Source organism: Cibotium barometz, chromosome 19 (assembly GCF_041138505.1).
Source record: "Cibotium barometz isolate CiBa-2024 chromosome 19, ASM4113850v1, whole genome shotgun sequence".
NCBI classification, from domain to species: domain Eukaryota; kingdom Viridiplantae; phylum Streptophyta; class Polypodiopsida; order Cyatheales; family Cibotiaceae; genus Cibotium; species Cibotium barometz.
In genome coordinates this window covers 27,366,471-27,386,386 of record NC_141064.1, presented here as the reverse complement: position 1 = coordinate 27,386,386, position 19,916 = coordinate 27,366,471, and positions in this window count along the sequence as shown.

Sequence of the window (19,916 nt, the reverse complement as noted above, 5' to 3'; positions counted from 1 at the left end):
GCAAGGCATGGAGATCATGAAGGAGGATGCTGTCGGCTGGTTCTAGGAGCTGTCGGCTAACTCCAGAGAGCAAAGGGGACTGAAGCGCATCCAGAAGACCAGGTTGTGCTGTGTTTATGGATTTTATGCAAGGGCTGCTGGCCGACTGCTGGATTTTATGCCAGTGCTACTGCTGGTCGGCCAGTTCTCCAAGGAATAATTAGGCCTATAAATAGGCTAGGAGGCTCATTATTGAATTCATTCAATCCTTTAGGGATTTGAGTCATTAGGAGTCCCATAATGGGACAGAATTTTGGGTGTTATCGCCTTTTCTTCAAGGCAGCCTATGGCTGTGGACAAAGTACCTTTTGTACTATAGTAATATACTGAATTTCCAGCATCTCTCTCTCTCTCTACTCTCTCTCTATATCTATGTTTTGCATCAACATGTTGCCAGTAGTGTTTAGGGATGAAAGAAGACTCCCAGAGCTTCCGCGTGTTACATTGGTATCAGAGCATCAGGCTCAGCAAAGCTAAACACTGATTCAGTCCCATATGATGGTGTACGGGTCCAAGGTACAAGAAAGTACACGGATTCAAAGCCCAAGGCAAGGAGCACAGAAGCGGGAAGAACTCCCAAGAGGTTTGTTGGTGGTGTTCCACAAAGCCAAAGGGAATGGCAGTCCTGTGAGCCAGATAGGTTCTCGGGCAATGGTCCCAAGGGAGGTTTATCCTCCAAGGGTGATGTGAGGGTGCCAAACTCATTTCTCAGGAATGAAGACCAAGACAGTGTTCAGGGTCAGGGTAGGAATGGATTGTGGACTAGATGGAACAGATGCATAGATCTTCGTCTGAGACAGAGTGGTTTGGAGAACAGGCCGAGCTTTCAAAGAAAAGGGTTGCCAGGGATGGATGGATGACAGAGGGACTTCGGGAAAGAATTGAGAAGATGACAGTCATCCAAGAGCAGGTTGGATTCCCATCATCAAGTTTAGCAGAGGGGGATGTCATGTGCATGATCAATGCCATGTTCCTTCTCAGGGCTAATCCAAAAGGAGGCAGCCACTAAAAGATCAGTAGAACCAGAATTTAGGAGCCTCAGGAGCAGAACTTGTGGTGGACTTGGAGCAAGGCACGGAGATCATGAAGGAGGATGCTGTCGGCTGGTTCTAGGAGCTGTCCGCTAACTCCAGAGAGCAAAGGGGACTGAAGCGCATCCAGAAGACCAAGTTGTGCTGCGTTTATGGATTTTATGCCAGGGCTACTGGCCGACTGCTGGTCGACCAGTTCTCCAAGGAATAAATAGGCCTATAAATAGGCTAGGAGGCTCATTGTTGGATTCATTCAATCCTTTAGGGATTTGAATCATTAGGAGTCCCATAGGGGGACAGAATTTTGGGTGCTGCCAACATCTGGCAAGCCAACCACCATCTGGTCTCGGAAAGCTCGCCGCAACGCATCCACATTCAAGTGGCCAAACCAAAAGTGCCACGAGTCACCAATCTGAGAGCCTGTAAGAGAGAAGAGTGCTAAGAGTTTGTATATGCCGTTCTCTACTCCACCTTTCCAAACAACCTGGCATGTCTGTCCATAGAGTAACAGAATGCTCCTCAAACTCCACTCGGAAGCCACTCTGACGATATCTCTTTCCCTGCGTGAAGAGCCTCCTGCTGAAGAGCTTGCAACTTGTTGATGTGCTCCCGCATCGTCAACGACTTTGCAGGATTCATCACTCGCATCTGAACTTCCAAGGAGATCCTCTTCATGGGTGATACCCTTTTATACAAAGAAGCCAAATGCTACCAAATCCCTCTGGCCAGCATCATATGCTTTATGTGATTAATCACTTGTGGTGTGCAATTTAGGAAGATGAAAGAACAGACGCGGGCATTGCCACGATCCCATAACTATGCCTGAGCCTCCCGTTCATTCCATATAGAGGGTAACTCCCCGTCTTCCAACTCCAGCTGTGGAACCCCAACAACGATGAAATCAGCCAAGTCATAAGACTCCAAAACGAACTCCATCATTACCTTCTATATGCCGTAGTTGTTCCTATCCAACTGTCGGTCCACCGGGAACGTGGGGAGTGTTGGGATCTTAAGAGGCTGCAAATAATATGCAAGGTGGTTGTCCAACGGTGATGGCCCCCGATCTCCAAGTCCTGTACAACCCAACAAAACAATCTCCAATCAGTACCTCAAATCAGCAAACCCTCAACGTCCCACTGTCTCCAAGCTTCAAGCCACCTAGGGCTTTGATACCATGTCAGAATGCACAACAAAAATGAAGACAACTGCTATAGAGAGCAAAACGCAGATAAAAGAGAGAGAGAGAGAGAGAGAGAGAGAGAGAGAGAGAGAGAGAAGCTGTGTGACTTTGCTATATACACCAAAGAAAATCTCGGAATACACAATCTGAAGTGTGGGGGCGAGGGGGCCATTTTATATGGCCCTAGGTTGTTGGTCGGCCAGCCTAAAACAGGCCGACAGCAACCCATGCTCACGACCAGCAAATGGACAGCCCCTGAACCAGCAAATGGGCAACCCCTGACCAGCACATGAGCAAGTCGGCCAAGTGCCTGAAGTCAGCCAGGTCACTTGGACAGGTCGAGTACCAGAGCATGCAGTCGGCCAACATCTGGGAACAGCCAACAGCCCAGCCACACCTCAGAAAAATGGAAAAAATACATGGAGAGTGAGGAAAAATAGGAAAACGCTAAAACGGGCGGGCACACCCACAACAGAGGCCCTGGTATAGTGTACAAACAAGAGATGACTGCTAACATGCATACCCATCAGATGTAAGCACGGAGTAGTCTCAAGGCCTGGAGTCCAGGTCTGGTCTCAAGAGCTCTCTATCAAACTGATTCATAATGTCACTAGCATAGGCCTCCTATAAACCATAAGCCAAATATATAGCACGTCTTGTTTAGAGCTATTAGCCCCCACTTAAGGTGCGTAACCCCTAGGCTATGGTTAACCTAACCTGAAGGTCTTTACCCTAATCACGGACGTAACAACAAGCTATTTTCTCCTTTCATGTTTTGTTGGCATTCAATTATCCACATATTATACTTTTGGTCTCATTGACCCTTTGGGTCTTTCGTAGACAAAAAAATATTTCTTTCTTCTTTCTGCCTAGATATAAGCTAGTTGAATTTTTTTGGTACACTAGGAGGATAGGCATCCAAGCTAGGAGAGACATTGGTCCCAATCTACTCTTATGTGGATAACATGGTATCTTGTAAGCATACGGAACATAATACATAATATTTATGGCATTTCCTTCAATGTGGCAAACGAAAGTCCCTTCTACTCAATAAAGAAACACTACAAGGGGAATTTATAGCACAATCAAAGGTCAACCACTACTGCAGAAACGATACAAAGAGACAATAATTTGGCATAATCTACTACTGCACAATCCATGTGGCAAAGTGTTATGACCCCAAAACACATAATCTGGCTTTAATGGTGAGGTTACTTTAATGCTAGTTGTTGGACTCTATTGATGGATTCATAAGACTCTTTAAGTATCAGTCAATTATAAGTTAATAACCCTAAGCTCTCTGTGCATGTTTTGGAGAACATACTATATGACCAATGGAGAACAAGATTCTCAATCTAAAATATCAACGAAAATTGAAGAAGGTAAATCACCCTGGCAACTCCTTTGCTTGGGTAATCTGTCTTAAGCTTGGGATCCACACATTGCTTAATTTGCCTTCGCCTAGTCTTGGAGTTGCCTGCATTAACATCATCGCTTCTCAAAAAGCTTTGACCGCTAATTATAATGAATGTTCAATAGTGCTAATTTATGAACTAGCTAGGAATGCATGTCTAACCCATGTAACCAGACCTTGCTGCCCAGGTGGTGGTTTTTTATTCCAAAATTGTAAACATCGCCCTTCTGCAGTACTTTCCTGTCATCGCATACCTGAAGGTAAAGATTTGTCAGCCTGACAGCTCGATCACTTGTGTTCATGGATCTATAACGAAAAACTTGCTTTTTTCATATAAAAATTTCATAACACCCTGCAATTTGAGGCACCATCTGGGCATGAAGTACCCGTGCACAACCTCCGCATCATTCATCGAGATCTCACCTCCCCTCACTCTCCTGCGTATTTGGCTCTCTTCAAAGGGAAACTTTCCTGTCAATATCTCATAAAAAACCGCCTCGGGATCACTTTACACCTCGTCCTCACTTCGGGCTGCCCTGCTTGGCTTTGGATCTCGATGGATGATACATAGGCTGCGCAGGTACCCTTGGCGTTCTAGAGCATGAGGTCCACTGCAACCAGGAGAGAAGGGTGGATTCCATCATCAAAACCAGGAGAGAAGGGTGGTCTTGCTGCATCAGGTCCATCACCAAACTACACTTCAAAATATTTGGGCAGCTACCTCAGCTTGCCGCACAAAACCCATTTTGCCGTTTCAAAATTTTGAGGTTTCACATGAAGGGCAAGGTACCTTATAGGCCTTTAAGTAAACTTCCATGGACTATATGTTCACTTGATACTAGGTCAAACTTGCAATTGGATATTGTGGACAATCCTTACATAGTTAGTTGTCCTTATCTTGCATTTGTGTCCCTTTCCCCAATGTTAGATAAAAAAACTAACTAAATTTCTCAAAATCATCAGTTAATTTCAAGGCCAATACAAAATTTAACTAGTTTTTTCCAAATTGAGCTATGAAAAATGCACTAAAGGATTGTTTTTAATACACTAAAGGACAATGCATGCTTTCCCTCCTTTATTCTTTCTCAAGCTTGTGTTTCATATTATCTTCATTCACATCATTTGCACATCTATTGCCTCATGTTAAGGTTTGGGAATATGACTACATTTCATTAGGCAAGAAGATACTACAAAAGCAAGTATGGTGACGGATTTAAAAGGACTCACAGCAAATCCATATTCATGGTAGATAGTGACCATTTGGACCTGCAAGATCTACAAGTCCAAGCAATTAGATGATCCACCCTACACTCCCCCCTTTATGAGCAACTAACCTACATACAACTATAAAATTACCCCCAAGTAATCCATAGTTTATCTTGCAATCCCTTTATGGGCTAACGTCATAACCTTAGCTAAAGACACGTGCCTTACCACACCACCCCTTATTCACAATTGTGGTGTGGCCCAATCCCTCGAGCAACTTGCTGCGATCCCCCCTCCCCTTCCCTCAATGTCCTCCATTTCCTCAAGTTGGTATTACAATGATAGACACTTATAACCCTTAACACCTCTCCCATACTCCCTCCTCCTTAACGCCCCCTATCATCACAATCAACCAAGAAAAGACACAACACCTATCAATTGTGGTGTGGCCCAATCCCTTGAGCAACTTGCTGCGATCCCCCCTCCCCTTCCTCAATGTCCTCCATTTCCTCAAGTTGGTATTACAATGATAGACACTTATAACCCTTAACACCTCTCCCATACTCCCTCCTCCTTGACGCCCCCTATCAACCAAGAAAAGACACAACACCTAAAAAATAAAAGATACCCAAAGAAAGAAAACACAAAATGAAGAGCCTTAATGTGAAAGTGAGGGCTTATCACAATTGTGTACGATCGAACATAAACTCAAAGAGAAGGCTTTCTACCATGATAAAACCACAATATAGAGATAGATTGACTGATTAATTTTATTATTTTAGAGAGGCTAGAAAATGGAATACAAGCACACACATTTATTATAGGCCAAATTATGGTAAGGTATGCGATTCCACCATCAGGCTAAAAGTGAATAAACAAAATTTTAAAACACCTACTAATTGACTGCATGAGATGAGCATGTCAATTTGGGGTGTGGAACTTCTATGAATAATAACCCTCCTTCAAAAAGTATTGTCCATTTTCGTGCTTTGTGTGGTACGCATCTTCTCCCTTTTGCTTTAGTTGTGCTCGTTTCCCTTTTTTCACTTATCAGTAACTTTGTGCCTTTTAAAGTTCTACATTACCAAAGGATTGCAATCTTATCTTCTTTATCCTTAAACATGATCACTACATGCATGATACTTGTACACATATTGTATCTTGGATAGAGCTTTTGTCTCCCATTTGATTGTAGGTGTTGCGTGTAACACCTTGCTCTACTAATAACCACTTCATAGATTAACATGGTTTCACTCGCTCGACCTACCACAAGGTGCTTTGTCATCTTAACCACTTCATAGATTAGTTCATAGTTCACTACGAAAAACATATGGTTTTGGAGCCTTGGATGTGTTTAGTTAGTTGTTTTTTGTAAAAGCTTATTTGCATTAGGGAACTCTATTTTTATATCTTGGAATCGTGATTTCATTAGCCTTTTGCTTTGGTTTTAAAGCCTTGGATGTATTTAGTTTATTGTTTTTAATTTGTTTTGAAGCTTGTTTGTATTATGGCATTCTATTTTCATATCTTGGAAGGGGAAAACCTCACATCATTAGCCTCCTTTTACATGATTTTGAAGATTAAAGGCTTTGATCTTATTACATTAAGCCAAGGAATAGTTTAGCAATTGTGGTTAAGTTTGAATCCACTCCAAAAATATAAGCCTTGAGCTCCATTAGTAGGTGTACATATAGTAAGGAAGTTGTGAATTTTTGTTCATGTATTTCATAATTTTTGGTCATGCATAGTGAAATCGATAGCTTAGAGCATATAAAATCAAACAAAAAATAATTAATCACTTGCATAATCACCTTAAACTACATTAGGAACCTAGATAACCCCCATCAAGTTAAAAAAAAAGCTCTAAAAACTTTAAAAAATCAACCTAAACCATCTTGGTTGTGGGAGCCGTGGGGGACGTGAGCCACAATCCCGCGACTTAGATATGAGCCTAGAGCCTAGACATGATGTGAGCCATGAGTCAATATATATATATATATATATATATATATATATATATATATATATATATATATATATATATATATATATGAGTCTAAAGGTAGGTAAATCTAATATTGTACTAGGTAATTAATAGAGCCTTGAAGACTTGTAAGGGCACACCTACCCATGTCTTATTAAGATTCTTTGTCATACAAACTCTACCAACTACAATTTCTAAGGAAAATTCTTTTTCTTTCCAATTATTCAGGTACTGTTAAGTATAATTATTGCCCAATACTTGCACACTAACCAGGTCATGAGCCTAATTCATAAAAAGTGTGTACCCAGGTAGGCCTCTTTCATAAAAAACAAATCCGTGAGCCTAGTCCATACACAAAAGGCATGGGCCTATATACATGAGTTGATAGTCATGAGCCTATAGGCAGTAGCCTAAATTCGTGAGTCTACGTGTGAGCCAGCTGGGCATGATGTGAGTCTAGCTCACTAGACTTGCGTGAGCCTATTTCATATAAAAATCCACCAAACGTGCATCTAGAGAATGAGCCTACATATGTAAGCCTAGAGACACGAGTCTACAAGTGTGAGCCTACAAATGTAAGAATGGAGACACAAGTCTACAAGTATGAGCCTAGAGACACGAGTTTACAAGTGTGAGCCTAGAGATGTGAGAACCAAAAAAAAAAGCTCAAACTTAAAAAAAATTATTTATTTTTGCTTGAGCACATAGATGTTTGAATTCATTTTCATACGTGATTCCAAGAGACCGTTTCACTTAGGTGAAACCCTTTGATGCAAAATCAATCCAGTACACTCGACTATAGTGCATCAAACCACACTTCCTCAAACCATCATGTATTCAGTCCCAAGAAAACAATGAATACTTAACAGAGCGATCTCCAATTAAGAAGACAAGGCTCCTTTGGTTCCACCTCAAGTTAGGAGCTTTGGGATGAGATGAGCTAATTAAATGCAAAATTAAGCGGGAGGAACAACAAAACCCCTCGAAATAAGAGCCACGGTCCTCCAAGCTGCCCGACATTCACTAACTAGCTCCATAAACAATGTTACAAACTTTGTGAAAAGTAGGGCATTGAACCACCTTATCATTGGCAAAGCTCCAATGAAGGGCTAGGTCCAAGAACCTCAACCTCAAGGTTCACTCCCATAGGAAGTGCTCAAACCATATGGGACACTACAATGTTTAAAACATTTGGTGTTGATCATGAGATGGGTTTATTCCAAGCAGCCCAACAACCACAGCTACAGTAAACAATCGGGACATTTCTCTTTTGTTATACTATTTTTAAGACAAGCATTGCACAAAACACGCAACATCAAATCACACACAGTGTAAGCAACAGTCTCTCTCTCTATAAGAGCCCATTGTAGAGAAGCTTCTTCACCTCAGAACCCGTTTGGATGAGGAATAGGGAGTCCAAGGGGAAGTTTAAAGAGCCACTTGGACTACCTCAAATCCAAGGGATCCACAAGAGCATTCACATAGTGTGTATTTAGCCCACAACAAGCTCGCAACCTCAAAGCCAACAAGCTGTGGCGTAGGACAAGTGCCATTAGAAATCATATAGCCTAACCTCATAGGGCATGAAACTTCAACCCCTAAAATAGAGGGATTTTTGCAACACTCCGATAGGACCTTGGTCGATAGGACTCAACGATACAATAAGACTAGCCAACGATGGAACTAGTCTAGGATAGCCTGTCAATACCGATGGGCCTCTGTGTGACAAGATCCATGGTCGCATTGCTGACCTAGGGTATAAGTCATCTAACCCCAAAAGTGATATTGGCCAAAGTCTAGACTATAGCGGACAATAGGTTGGGCACCTAGCAGTCATCACCAATTAGAAAACAAGGCAGTAACGATGAAACTAGTGATGGCACCCTAATGTGTGCCACCCCCAAGTGTCAAACTCACCGATGAAAATTTTGCAAACTATGGAATCGACATCCACACATGATGTCACATCCAGAGAGTTCGACAGTAGGGGATAGATCATGATGCTCGGCATCACATGATGGTAGGCTCGTCTCTACCAAGTCTGGCCCACTCCCTCATATAGTGCTCTTTGTAGTAGTAGGTGATTTTTCTCTCTAGATCAACTCTCTCTAGATCCACCTCACAGACCAACTCTCTCTAGAGCTCCATCTCCTGGTCATGCCCACAATTGGACCACAAGAAGCCACACACTCATTCGCCAACAAGTACCACCCTATATCTTCTTACTCCTATCCATTCATGGAGTCAATGTTTATGCTTAAGTCATCCCACTTCTCGACATGAGCACTTCACATAAAACACATGAGCCCACTTCTATGTTAAGCACTTCACATAAAGCACATGAGCACTGACCTCAAACTAAGGACATAACCCCTGCACAAGGAACACACGTACACCACCAAACATCAAAAGCTAAAAGGCAATTGAATCGAAGAAATCTTTAAGATTAGAGGAATATACACACACCTTCCCTCCATTTCCCATGCACGTCACTTGCACATTTCACTAAAAGCATCAATTTATTTTTTCACATCTTGCATCTCATGGCACGTGCACACACATGTACTAGCAACTAACCTCTTCAATGACAATCCTTTAGGTAGATGTTTGGATGGGGGGGACCGTGGTGGGCACAAGCCTCCCAAACATGGCCATGAAAAAGCCCCTGATTTTTTTCTCTTAACCTGTGAAAAAAAGGTCAAAGAAAGAAATAAAGAGAGTTGAAGAAAAAGGCAATTGCATTGGAGAAATCTTTGAGATTAGAGTACGCACACACACACACACCTTCCCTCCATTTCCCATGCACGTCACTTGCACATTTCACTAAAAGCATCAATTTAATTTTCACATCTTGCATCTCATGGCACATGCACACACATGTACTAGCAATTAACCTCTTTAATGACAATCCTTTAGGTAGATGTTTGGATGGGGGGACTGTGGTGGGCACAAGCCTCCCCCATGGTACAATCAATCACCTGGATAATCATCAACCTTGCAGGTATCTTCAAAGATCTTCAATGTATGTAACCTCCCTCTACTTTCACTCTAGTTCAACTCATCTACACCTTACCTTGGCCAATGTAGTAGCCATAAAGTACCCCAATCTCTAAGAATCAAGGTGTGAGATATAGGATAAATATCCTCTCATCCCAAGATGGTCCAAATGTTAAGGAAACCCTACCCTAACATGTCATGTGGAAAATTGCCTATCCGTCGAGCTTGAGCATGGCTTAAGAGCTCCACCGTAGCCACTCGTCTCGCCACTCATCACTCACCGCTGTTTTCCTGCACTCGTCGTCGAGGCAGTTGCTCTAATCTAACGGGTGATGCAAGTGCTCTCGCGAAGATCGTGTGGGATCTCCGTGGAAGAGGATCACGTTGGTAGTCCTGAGAGAGAGAGAGAGAGAGAGAGAGAGAGAGAGAGAGAGAGAGAGAGAGAGCAAGAGGGAACAAGTGATTAACACTAATCACTCCCAAACCCTAACCCTAAGCACACCACACATGCTAGATTAGAGTTTCAAGAGAGAGGGAGAGAGAACACTCCACTTCTATTGCCCTACTGAGATTTGCATGTGTTATGCATGGGCAAGTACAAAAGGTGTACCTGTGGTCCTAATCACCTAGAGACTCTCTCTTTTTCTTTCTTTCTTTTTTTGACAGTTGTTTATTAGTCAGCACCCCTAAAGAGGGTTTTGTACTGTGAGTGGCCCATGTGGCTAGAGTTGTGAGCTTACCTTTGAGTTTCGCTTTGAGTGGAAGCATTGTGCTTTGATTTCGTTGTGCTTGGGGTTGTCGAACCCGTGGTTGTGGGACCTTTTATCGTGGCTTCTTGGGGAGTTGTGGTGGATGAGCACAAGTAGCATGCTTGGGTAGCCAGAGGTGAGTGTTGCCTTTATAGTAGTCTTGTGCTCGTAACAGGTTGTCAGGGACTCTAGCCAACGTTGAAGCTTTATCTTAGGGTTGGTGTTTGTTGGCATAGTTGGCTTTTTGCACTTGGGTTTTAGAGATGGCCATCTAGGGATCCATAATTCTGTGTAACCATCATAGAATGCCTGAGTGGCTAGAAGATTCTTGGGCACTCATCATTGATTATCATGATATAGATATGAGGTCGGGGTGCATGCAGTGTGGGTGGTCGAGGATGTAGAGTTGAGGGGCAAAAATATTATTTGGGATTTTTTTTTGTTTGGTAAAGCCGTACGCTTACAAGTGTACGCTCGTGGCTTTAGTATGGAACGGCTGTGGCAAATGTGGAACGGCTATATGAAAAAAAAATTGGAAAAAAAGTTTTTTTGTTTGGTATGGCTGTATACTTACAAGCGTCCGTAGCTTTAGTATGGAATAGCAAGCAAATGTGGAACGGCCGTACAGAAAAAAAAAGGTTTCTTTTTGTTTGGTACGGCCATACGCTTACAAGCGTACGCTTGTGGCTTTAGTATGGAATGGTTATAACAAATGTAGAACGGTCGTATAGGATTTTTTTTTAAAAAGTTTTTTATTTGGTATGGTTGTATGCTTACAAGCATACGCTCATGGCTTTAGTATGGAACAGCCGTGGAAAATGTGGAACGGTCATACGGGTTTTATTTTTGTTTTAAAAAAAGGTTTTTTTAATTTTGGTACGACTATATGTTTACAAGTGTATGCCCATGGCTTTGGTATGAAATGGCCGTGGCAAATGTGGAACGACCGTACAATTTTTTTTTAATTTTTGGAAAAAAGTTTTTTTGGTACGTTCATAAGCTTACAAGTGTACGCCCATGCTTTAGTATGGAACAGCTGTGGCAAGTTGGAATTTAAATTTGAATTTCAAACTGGAGGGAAGTGAGTGGGCGACAATTAAGACTCCCTTATTAATGCTAGGTAGGTGGGAAAGGGCTAAAGTTAGCAGCTACCTCTAAATTAGTGAATTTCGACTAATTTAGAGGCACTCTAGCTTAACTAAAGATTAATTTTCTTAATCTCACTATTAATCACTCCTTAGCCCTCCTTTGCCCTCAAATTACTCTTGATTGGTGAGGAGTTTAAGCATGGAGATTTGATAGGTGGATTAGCAATGTTTATGCTAATCCAAACATTTGATTATCCTAAAATAATTAGGTCACTAATTAATCCACTGAAAAGAGAAAAATTAGATAAAAGAAACCAAATTAGTGCTAAAGAAACCAAATTAGTGCTAATTAAAGTAAACATAGATTTGAGTCAAGGCCTAATTAGAGTGAAGTAAACATAGATTTGAGTCAAGGCAAGTGTTTAGAACACTAATGCCTCTAATTGCAAGCTTAATTTTTTAGTTTTTTGCTCTCTTTAAGTCTACTAATCACACTAACTAGTGGGTTAGTGATAATTAGTAAAAATTAAGAGATAGTTTTTGGTTTTTTTTTAAATTTGATTAATGTTCTATCTAGTAATGCAAACCTACCTATGCTAAGGGATTAAGTAAAAGAAAAACAATTGAGCTAAAAATCAAGAAAAACGATCTAGGTTTAAGCAAAAACCCTCTTGATTAGGTGCTCTAATCACCCAAATCTCAAGTTTTTTCACTCAAACAAGTGATAATCCTACTCTAAACAAAAAGCTTACATGAACCTCAATAAAAACATAAAAAACAACCAAGGAAAACATCAAAATACAATAAAAAATAAAAAATGACCGCATGCCAACGAGCCTACTTGGCTCCAGGCTATGGAGGCTCACGGATTCGAATCAAAGATGGCGTAGACAAGTAGTGGATGGCGCTCCCCGACAGCGGTGCCAAAGATGTTAAGGAAACCCTATCCTAACGTGTCGTGGGAAGTTGCCTATCTGCCGAGGTCGAGCATAGCTCAAGAGCTCCATCGTAGCTACTCTTCACCGCCATCTTCCTGCACTCATCACACCGAGGCAGTTGCTCTAATCCAACGGGTGATGCAAGCTCTCTTGCGAAGACCCTGTGGAATATACGGAAGAGGATCGCGTTAGTAGAGAGAGAGAGAGAGAGAGAGAGAGAGAGAGAGAGAGAGAGGGGGGGGGAACAAGTGATCACTCCAAAACCTTAACCCTCAGCTCACCACATATGCTAGATTAGAGTTGCGAGAGAGAGGGAGAGAGAGAGAACACTTCTATTGCACAAATGGGAGAATGAGTTACAAACAAGAGAAATTGGCTTTTATAGTTTCAAGCCTTTTTCCACTAGGTCGCCTGGGAGTAAGTGACCTGGGGCACCCAAAACATTGTTACAAGGCTTTTCTCTATGGTTTGGCCAACTAACCAAGATCCTCTTGTGTGTCCTTTGAACCTCAATTAGGGCGTTTCCCTTATCAAATGACGGGATTTACAATATAGTACAAGTGTCCATTACACAAATGTGCGGAAATAGTTGTCATAGGAATGTGTTAACCAATATGTGGTTAACACTGGACCATTATCTTCCCATACAAATCATTCATTGGTGGTCTTTGGTACTAATTTCTCCAATTAAAAGGCATAGGCCAATTCTACCAATCACTTGAATTTGAAGGGTGGAAGCCACTTCCACAGCAAAAGGAGGCCTCGCATGAAGAACTTTTACATCACATATCCCTTTCATGTGCTGCCTTAACAAGGGCTACCCAAAGCTTCTCACATCAATATTTCTCGAATCTACTACACTTAACCTCACAATAAAATTTCACGACACCAACTTCACGGCATATATTGGACCATCCACACCTCTACAACCTAGAAGTAGCATCACCATTGATCTAGGTGACACCATATCACGATTACACTTAACCTCACAAAGCAAACTTTATGATGCCCACTTCACGGTATATCCTACACCATCCACACCTTTACAACCTCGAAGAAGCTTCACGATGCCAACTTCACAGCATATCCTAGACCAGCCACATCTCTATAGCCTAGAAGACGCTTCACCATTGATCTGGGTGATACCAGGACATGGTTACCATATAGAAGGGGTATTACTTGACTATTGCGTAAGGTTTTTTGCCATCTCACCCGTTCAAACAGGTATCTATCTTGTATAAGATCTCATTGGAACATATATAGCAATCTTACCATGAGCTTAATCTCAAATAGGAAAAGTCTAAGGATTTTGCATACATAATGTCTCGTTAAGACTAGTAATAGTGTTTATACAATTTTTAAGTTTTGGTTGACCTAGTCTTAGAAACTACAGTGGAACCCCCATATTTCACCTATGTGGACCGCTCTACCCTTATGTCATAGTCAAGCTTAGGAATTTCCCTTGATGGCAAATAAGACTAATTACATTAGTCTCAGATCTTTGTAATAAAACTCGTCCTTGTAAATATTTGGAAATAAAATGATTTCAATGTTTTACTCTCCAAAAATAAGCGTTGTGCAAATATAAATCTTGTAATCTTAAAATTGTTTTTACAATGATGGCCAGGACGATCACCCTCCACTTTCCAATGTGCTTTACACTGATACCCAGGAGAAGAAGCTCCTGCTCAAGCAAATGCAACCTCCCTCCTTTAAAGGAGAAGGTTCAAAGGTTGAGAAGGATGCTGAAGTCTGGATTGAGGCGATGGACGATTATTTCTCCGCTGGTACTAGAGTAGCAAATCAGTCTATGCTTGCACGGTTTCGCCTCATCGGAGATGCTAAACTCTGGTGGAAACAGTGGTGCCGTGACAAGGAAGTCACCGAGCATTCTCAAATGTGGGAAGACATCAAGCAGGCAGTGAAGGAAAGATATCTGGGTTCGCCTCATCGGAGATGCTAAACTCTGGTGGAAACAGTGGTGCCGTGACAAGGAAGTCACCGAGCATTCTCAAATGTGGGAAGACATCAAGCAGGCAGTGAAGGAAAGATATCTTCCCCCATCCCATGAATCCATAAAGATGAATGAGTTTTTGAGTCTTAGGCAGTGCAGCTTAACTCTTGAGGACTACTATTCCAAATTTATCACTCTTCGGAAGTATGCCCCAGCTATGACTACTTCCCAGCAAGTGGCTCGTTTCTGCCAAGGGTTAAATGAACCCTTAGACTCCCGCCTTGAAGCAATGAGGCCAAGCACATTACAGGATGCTCTCATACGAGCAAAGCCCCTTTGAAAGAAATGAAGACTGACAAACCTAAGCATCAAAAGAGATCTTACCCTGAGGCAAATCCTAAAGATCAACCCTACAAGAAACCCCAACAGAATTTCCCCTACTACAACAGAGGGCGACAAAGGCAACTCTTTTGTCCCCCGCTCGTATGCTGCTTCTTCCAGAGAAGGCCCTCTGTGTTTTGAGTGTAATGAGCTGGGACACTTTAGAGCCAACTGTCCCAAGATGGCAACATCATTTCCCCAAGGTAGTAGAGGAAATCAAGGCCGTGGAACCCCTATCCACCAAGGTGCAAGAGGCGGTGGGTGTGGTAGAGGCCGCGGAGGAGCAGTTGCTAGGACCGCCTGTATTATAAGTGAAGAACCGACCTTGGAAATGGCTGAAGAAGAGCGTGCCACCGTCCATGCGACAATAGAACACCAAGGTCCGAATAAACAATTTGGTGTAATCTAAACCCCAGCCACTCATCACTCATAGCGGTAAGCCATTTCAGCTTTTGATTGATTGTGGTAGTACCCATTCATTTCTTTCTCCTAGGTGTTTGCAAAAATTAAACTTGAGTCAAAAAACAACTAGAAGAATGACTGTAGAGTTAGCCAGTGTGGGAAAGAAGTAGTATCTCGCCACTCTATAGGAAACCTTGATTTTGAGCTGGGTAATGAGCAAACTCATGTCCACTTTATGATGGAATCCTTGGGATGGATTGGTTAATTTACAAACAAAGCTAGCATTCACTGTAACCAGGGGAGTATCACTTTTGAAAATGAGCATGGCCAAGTAATATCTGTTTAGGGGATAACAAGAAAACCTAAATCTAGGATAGTCAAGGCAAAACATCTTCTCAAGGGAACACGTAAGGGTCATCAAGTTTTCTTAGTCAAGCTCAACAAAGCCATTGAACCTAGTATGGAGAGAGAACCCTCTTGGCTCCAAGAATTCTCTAACATCTTCCCTGACGAGCTTACGGGGCTACCTCCTCGAGAAGTCAATCATGAAATCGAGGTGATCCCTGGAGCTCAACCCGTCTCAAAAACGCCCTATAAAATGTCCCTTTCTGAAGCCATTGAACTTAAAGAGCAACTTTCCCAACTCATTGAGCAAGGATTCGTACGCCCGAGTAACTCTCCTTGGGGGGCGCCTGTTCTTTTCCAAAAAAAGGAGGACGGAACTCTTCACCTCTGCATAGATTATCGAGGGCTAAATCAAGTCACTGTCAAGAATAAGTATCCTATCCCTCGCATCGACGAACTTCTTGACAAGCTTCATGGGGCCAAAGTTTTCTCAAAAATAGATTTGAGGTCTGGTTACTATCAGATCAAAGTCAAGGAAGCAGATATACCCAAGACAGCCTTCAATACCCATTATGGCCACTATGAGTTTACTGTAATGTCATTCGGGTTAACCAATGCTCCTGCAACCTTCAACCGCCTAATGCAAGATATATTCCGTCTTTACTTGGATGAATTTGTGCTTGTTTTCTTTGATGACATCTTAATCTACTCCAAATCAATGGAAGAGCATGAGGAGCATGTGCGTAGAGTTCTGCAATTGTTGTGCAAACACAAACTCTATGCCAAGAAGAGAAAATGTACCTTCTTTACTCATCAAATTGAGTATCTTGGATTCATCGTCTCCAAAGATGGCATTTCAGTAGACCCCGCCAAGGTCAAGGATATTTTGGAGTGGCCACCCCCTAAATCAGTTCGTGAAGTTCATGGGTTTTTGGGAATCACGGGATGGTATAGGATTTTTATCAAAGATTGTGCCTGGGTAGCTGCACCTTTGACGGATCTTCTTAAGAAGGATTGCAAAATAGTGTGGCTGCCAATCCATCAAAACAGTTTTGATCAGCTCAAGGTCATTATTACTTCTGCCCTAGTCCTGAAACTTCTTGATTTCGCCAAGGAATTTGAAGTGGTTACTGATGCTAGTAGTCTAGCACTTGGTGGTGTCTTAGGCCAAGAAGGAAGGCCAGTCACTTATACTTCCCGCAAGCTGAAGCAATATGAAGCAAATTATGCCACCCATGATTTGGAGCTCTTAGCAGTTGTTCATTGCCTCAAATTATGGAGACATTATCTCTTGGGGGCAAATTCCAGCTTGTAACTGACCACAAAAGTTTAAAGTGGATCTTCACCCCCAGCCTAACCTCAACATGCGGAAAAGGAGATGGATTGAAATTCTACAAGAATATGACTTCGACATCAAATTCCGCCTTGGGAAAGATAATGTGGTAGCACATGCACTTAGCCACAAATCTTTCTTGAGTGCAATCTCAATGCCAAATAATCCCATACTAGTCAAGGTGGAAGAAGTTTCATCTCATGATCCAGATTATCAGAGGATGATGAAGTTAGTAGAAGAAGGGGGAAATTCAGAGAAAGAGAAGAATCTAATCAAAAGGGATACTCCACTCATGAAGGAAGCCTCTACTTCAATCACAGGCTATGTATCCCTAAGGATCCTGCTTTATAGAAACTAATCCTCCATGAAGCTCATGATAGTCCTGCTGCAGGACACCCAAGCTATGCAAAAACATTAAATGCCATAAGCAGGAGCTTTCATTGGGCAGGCTTGAAAAATGATGTCCTTCGGTACTTGAAGCAATGTCTCTCATGCCAAAGGATCAAAGCTGAAAGGGTCAAGATGCCTAGAAAACTTCAACCCTTGGATATTCCCCAAATGAAGTGGGAGTGCATTAGTATGGATTTTGTCACAAGTCTCCCCACTGTTTAAGGAGGATATGACTCCATTCTGGTAATAGTGGACTTACTTACCAAAGTAGCTCACCTTATACCAGCGAAGAAGACCTTCAAAGCTTTTGATGTTGCTCGAATATTCATCAAGGAAGTCCTCAAACTTCATGGTCTCCCAAAAAGGATAGTAAGTGATCGGGATTCTGACTTCACTTCAAAGTTCTGGCAGTCCTTATTTCAAGCCCTGGGAACTCAACTTTGCTTTAGCACAGCTTATCATCCAGAGACCGATGGCCAGACTGAGAGAGTCAATCAAGTAATTGAAGACATTCTTAGAGCATATTGTGGACGGGAACTAAGAAGGTGGATTCAATACCTTCCTTTGGTAGAATTTGCCTACAATGCATCTTATCATCAGAGCATAGGAATGTCACCATTCAAAGCACTCTATGGGCAAGAATGCTTGTCTCCTCTAAATTTCTCTGATCCGACCATAAGAGTTGAGGCATCCAAGAAAATGCTCGAAGAGATGGAGGAACAAACCAATGCAATCCAAAAGGATATTAAAGCTGCCCAAGATCGACAAAAGCATTATGCTGACACCAAGAGGTATGAAAGGATCTTCAAGGAAGGAGACAGAGTTCTTCTACGAGTGCGACCCAAACGAAGTTCTCTATCACTTGGAAAATATAAGAAACTCAGCCCTAGGTATTGTGGTCCCTATATAGTTATCAAGTGTCTAGGTAAAAGTGCCTATAAACTCCAACTCTCAGCCCATATCAAAGTCCACAATGTATTTCATGTAAGTTTATTAAAACCATATGTACCCAGTCTCGATCATATTCTTGATGATGAACAAGTTGTAATCCCTACTCAAGGAGTCTTTGAATTATAGCCCAGTAGCATCATAGATTCTAGGGAAAGGCAACTCCGAAATAGAACTCTTGTAGAACATCTAGTACAGTGGAAAGATTACCTTGAAGAGGATGCAACTTGGGAAGATGAAGCTACACTCTTAAAGGATTATCCCCAATTCATGACGAGATGAGGACATCTCGATTTCTTTAAGGGGGGAAGGATGTAACATACCCATCTTCACTAATAAAGAAATGTTCATGTAAATAGATAAATTTATGAGTTTTTATGGTATAAAAATCAATGATTTTATTATTTGAGTCATTTCTACTTAGAATCTTCAAATTCTAAGCCCAAATTTGGAATCTACGCGTGATTTTACCCTAATATAGGATTTTACAGCATCCAAAACGGACTACGTGGACACCCATGCTGTCCTAGACCAGATAAGGTACATGCATACCACTCCTTTCCCTGATAAAACCGACACCATACTTTTCCCCTAGACCCATGCAGGCCACTGATCCATAGCCTTTGCTGGTACACCATCCTTTCGTCCTTGCTTTGTGCAATGCCCGTACCCATACCCCACAGCTATATAAACCCCCGGGGTGCTTCACAGGCAACACGCATTTCTGCGCAGCGTATGCCCTGTTGTACCGCCGTCCATCCCTGTGCAGTGTACTTGTTGTAGTACAGCCGCCCCTTGCAGCCACCCCTCACACCCCCTCATTTGCCTCTTTTCAGATAAGGCAATTTTCCTCCATCCCCCTCTTGCTAGGAGGCAGTGTCCTTAACTCTTCCCCCCCCCCCCCCCCCCCCCGGCGCGGTGTGAAGAGACTTACAACAGCCCTCAACCCTTCTCCCCTTTTTCAAAACGTTTTTGTCTTAAGGACATCTCACAATCCCCCCCATTTGCGTAGACTTTAATAAGAGGTTTTTGCCTTAAGAAAGGGTTCATGCGCTATAGTCTTTTGCTCATACGGTGAGCAAACGATCTCAGAATTGAGATCCGACTGAAGCGTTTCAACCGCGGCAGCAGAGCCCTACAAGTTGACATCCAAGATGGCCCCATCCCGGAAACGTCAGAATATTGCCTCGAGAGGAGCGCACAACAACGAGATTAGGGAAGATGCTCCCGATGCGGCTCCAACCCTCCCTTTTCAAGCTCCTCAAGAAATGGTGGCTAGGTTAGCTTGGTTATATTTTAAAGAAGAGTTTTTTTTATATTAGTGCTAATAAATGTGTATCTTTTCCTTTTAAAAATAATGACATAAAATTGTATGAAGTTACGAATTGTGTGATGCTGTATTCAATAAATTGCATTGAAATTGTTATCTTTAAAGAGTGCAAGTTTTTCCTGGCTTCAACGCTAACTCCGTTCCATGCTTGTGTAGCCGCGCGGCGTTGTTAGCAAAGCCCGGGAATGGCCCAAGGTATCCCTCATA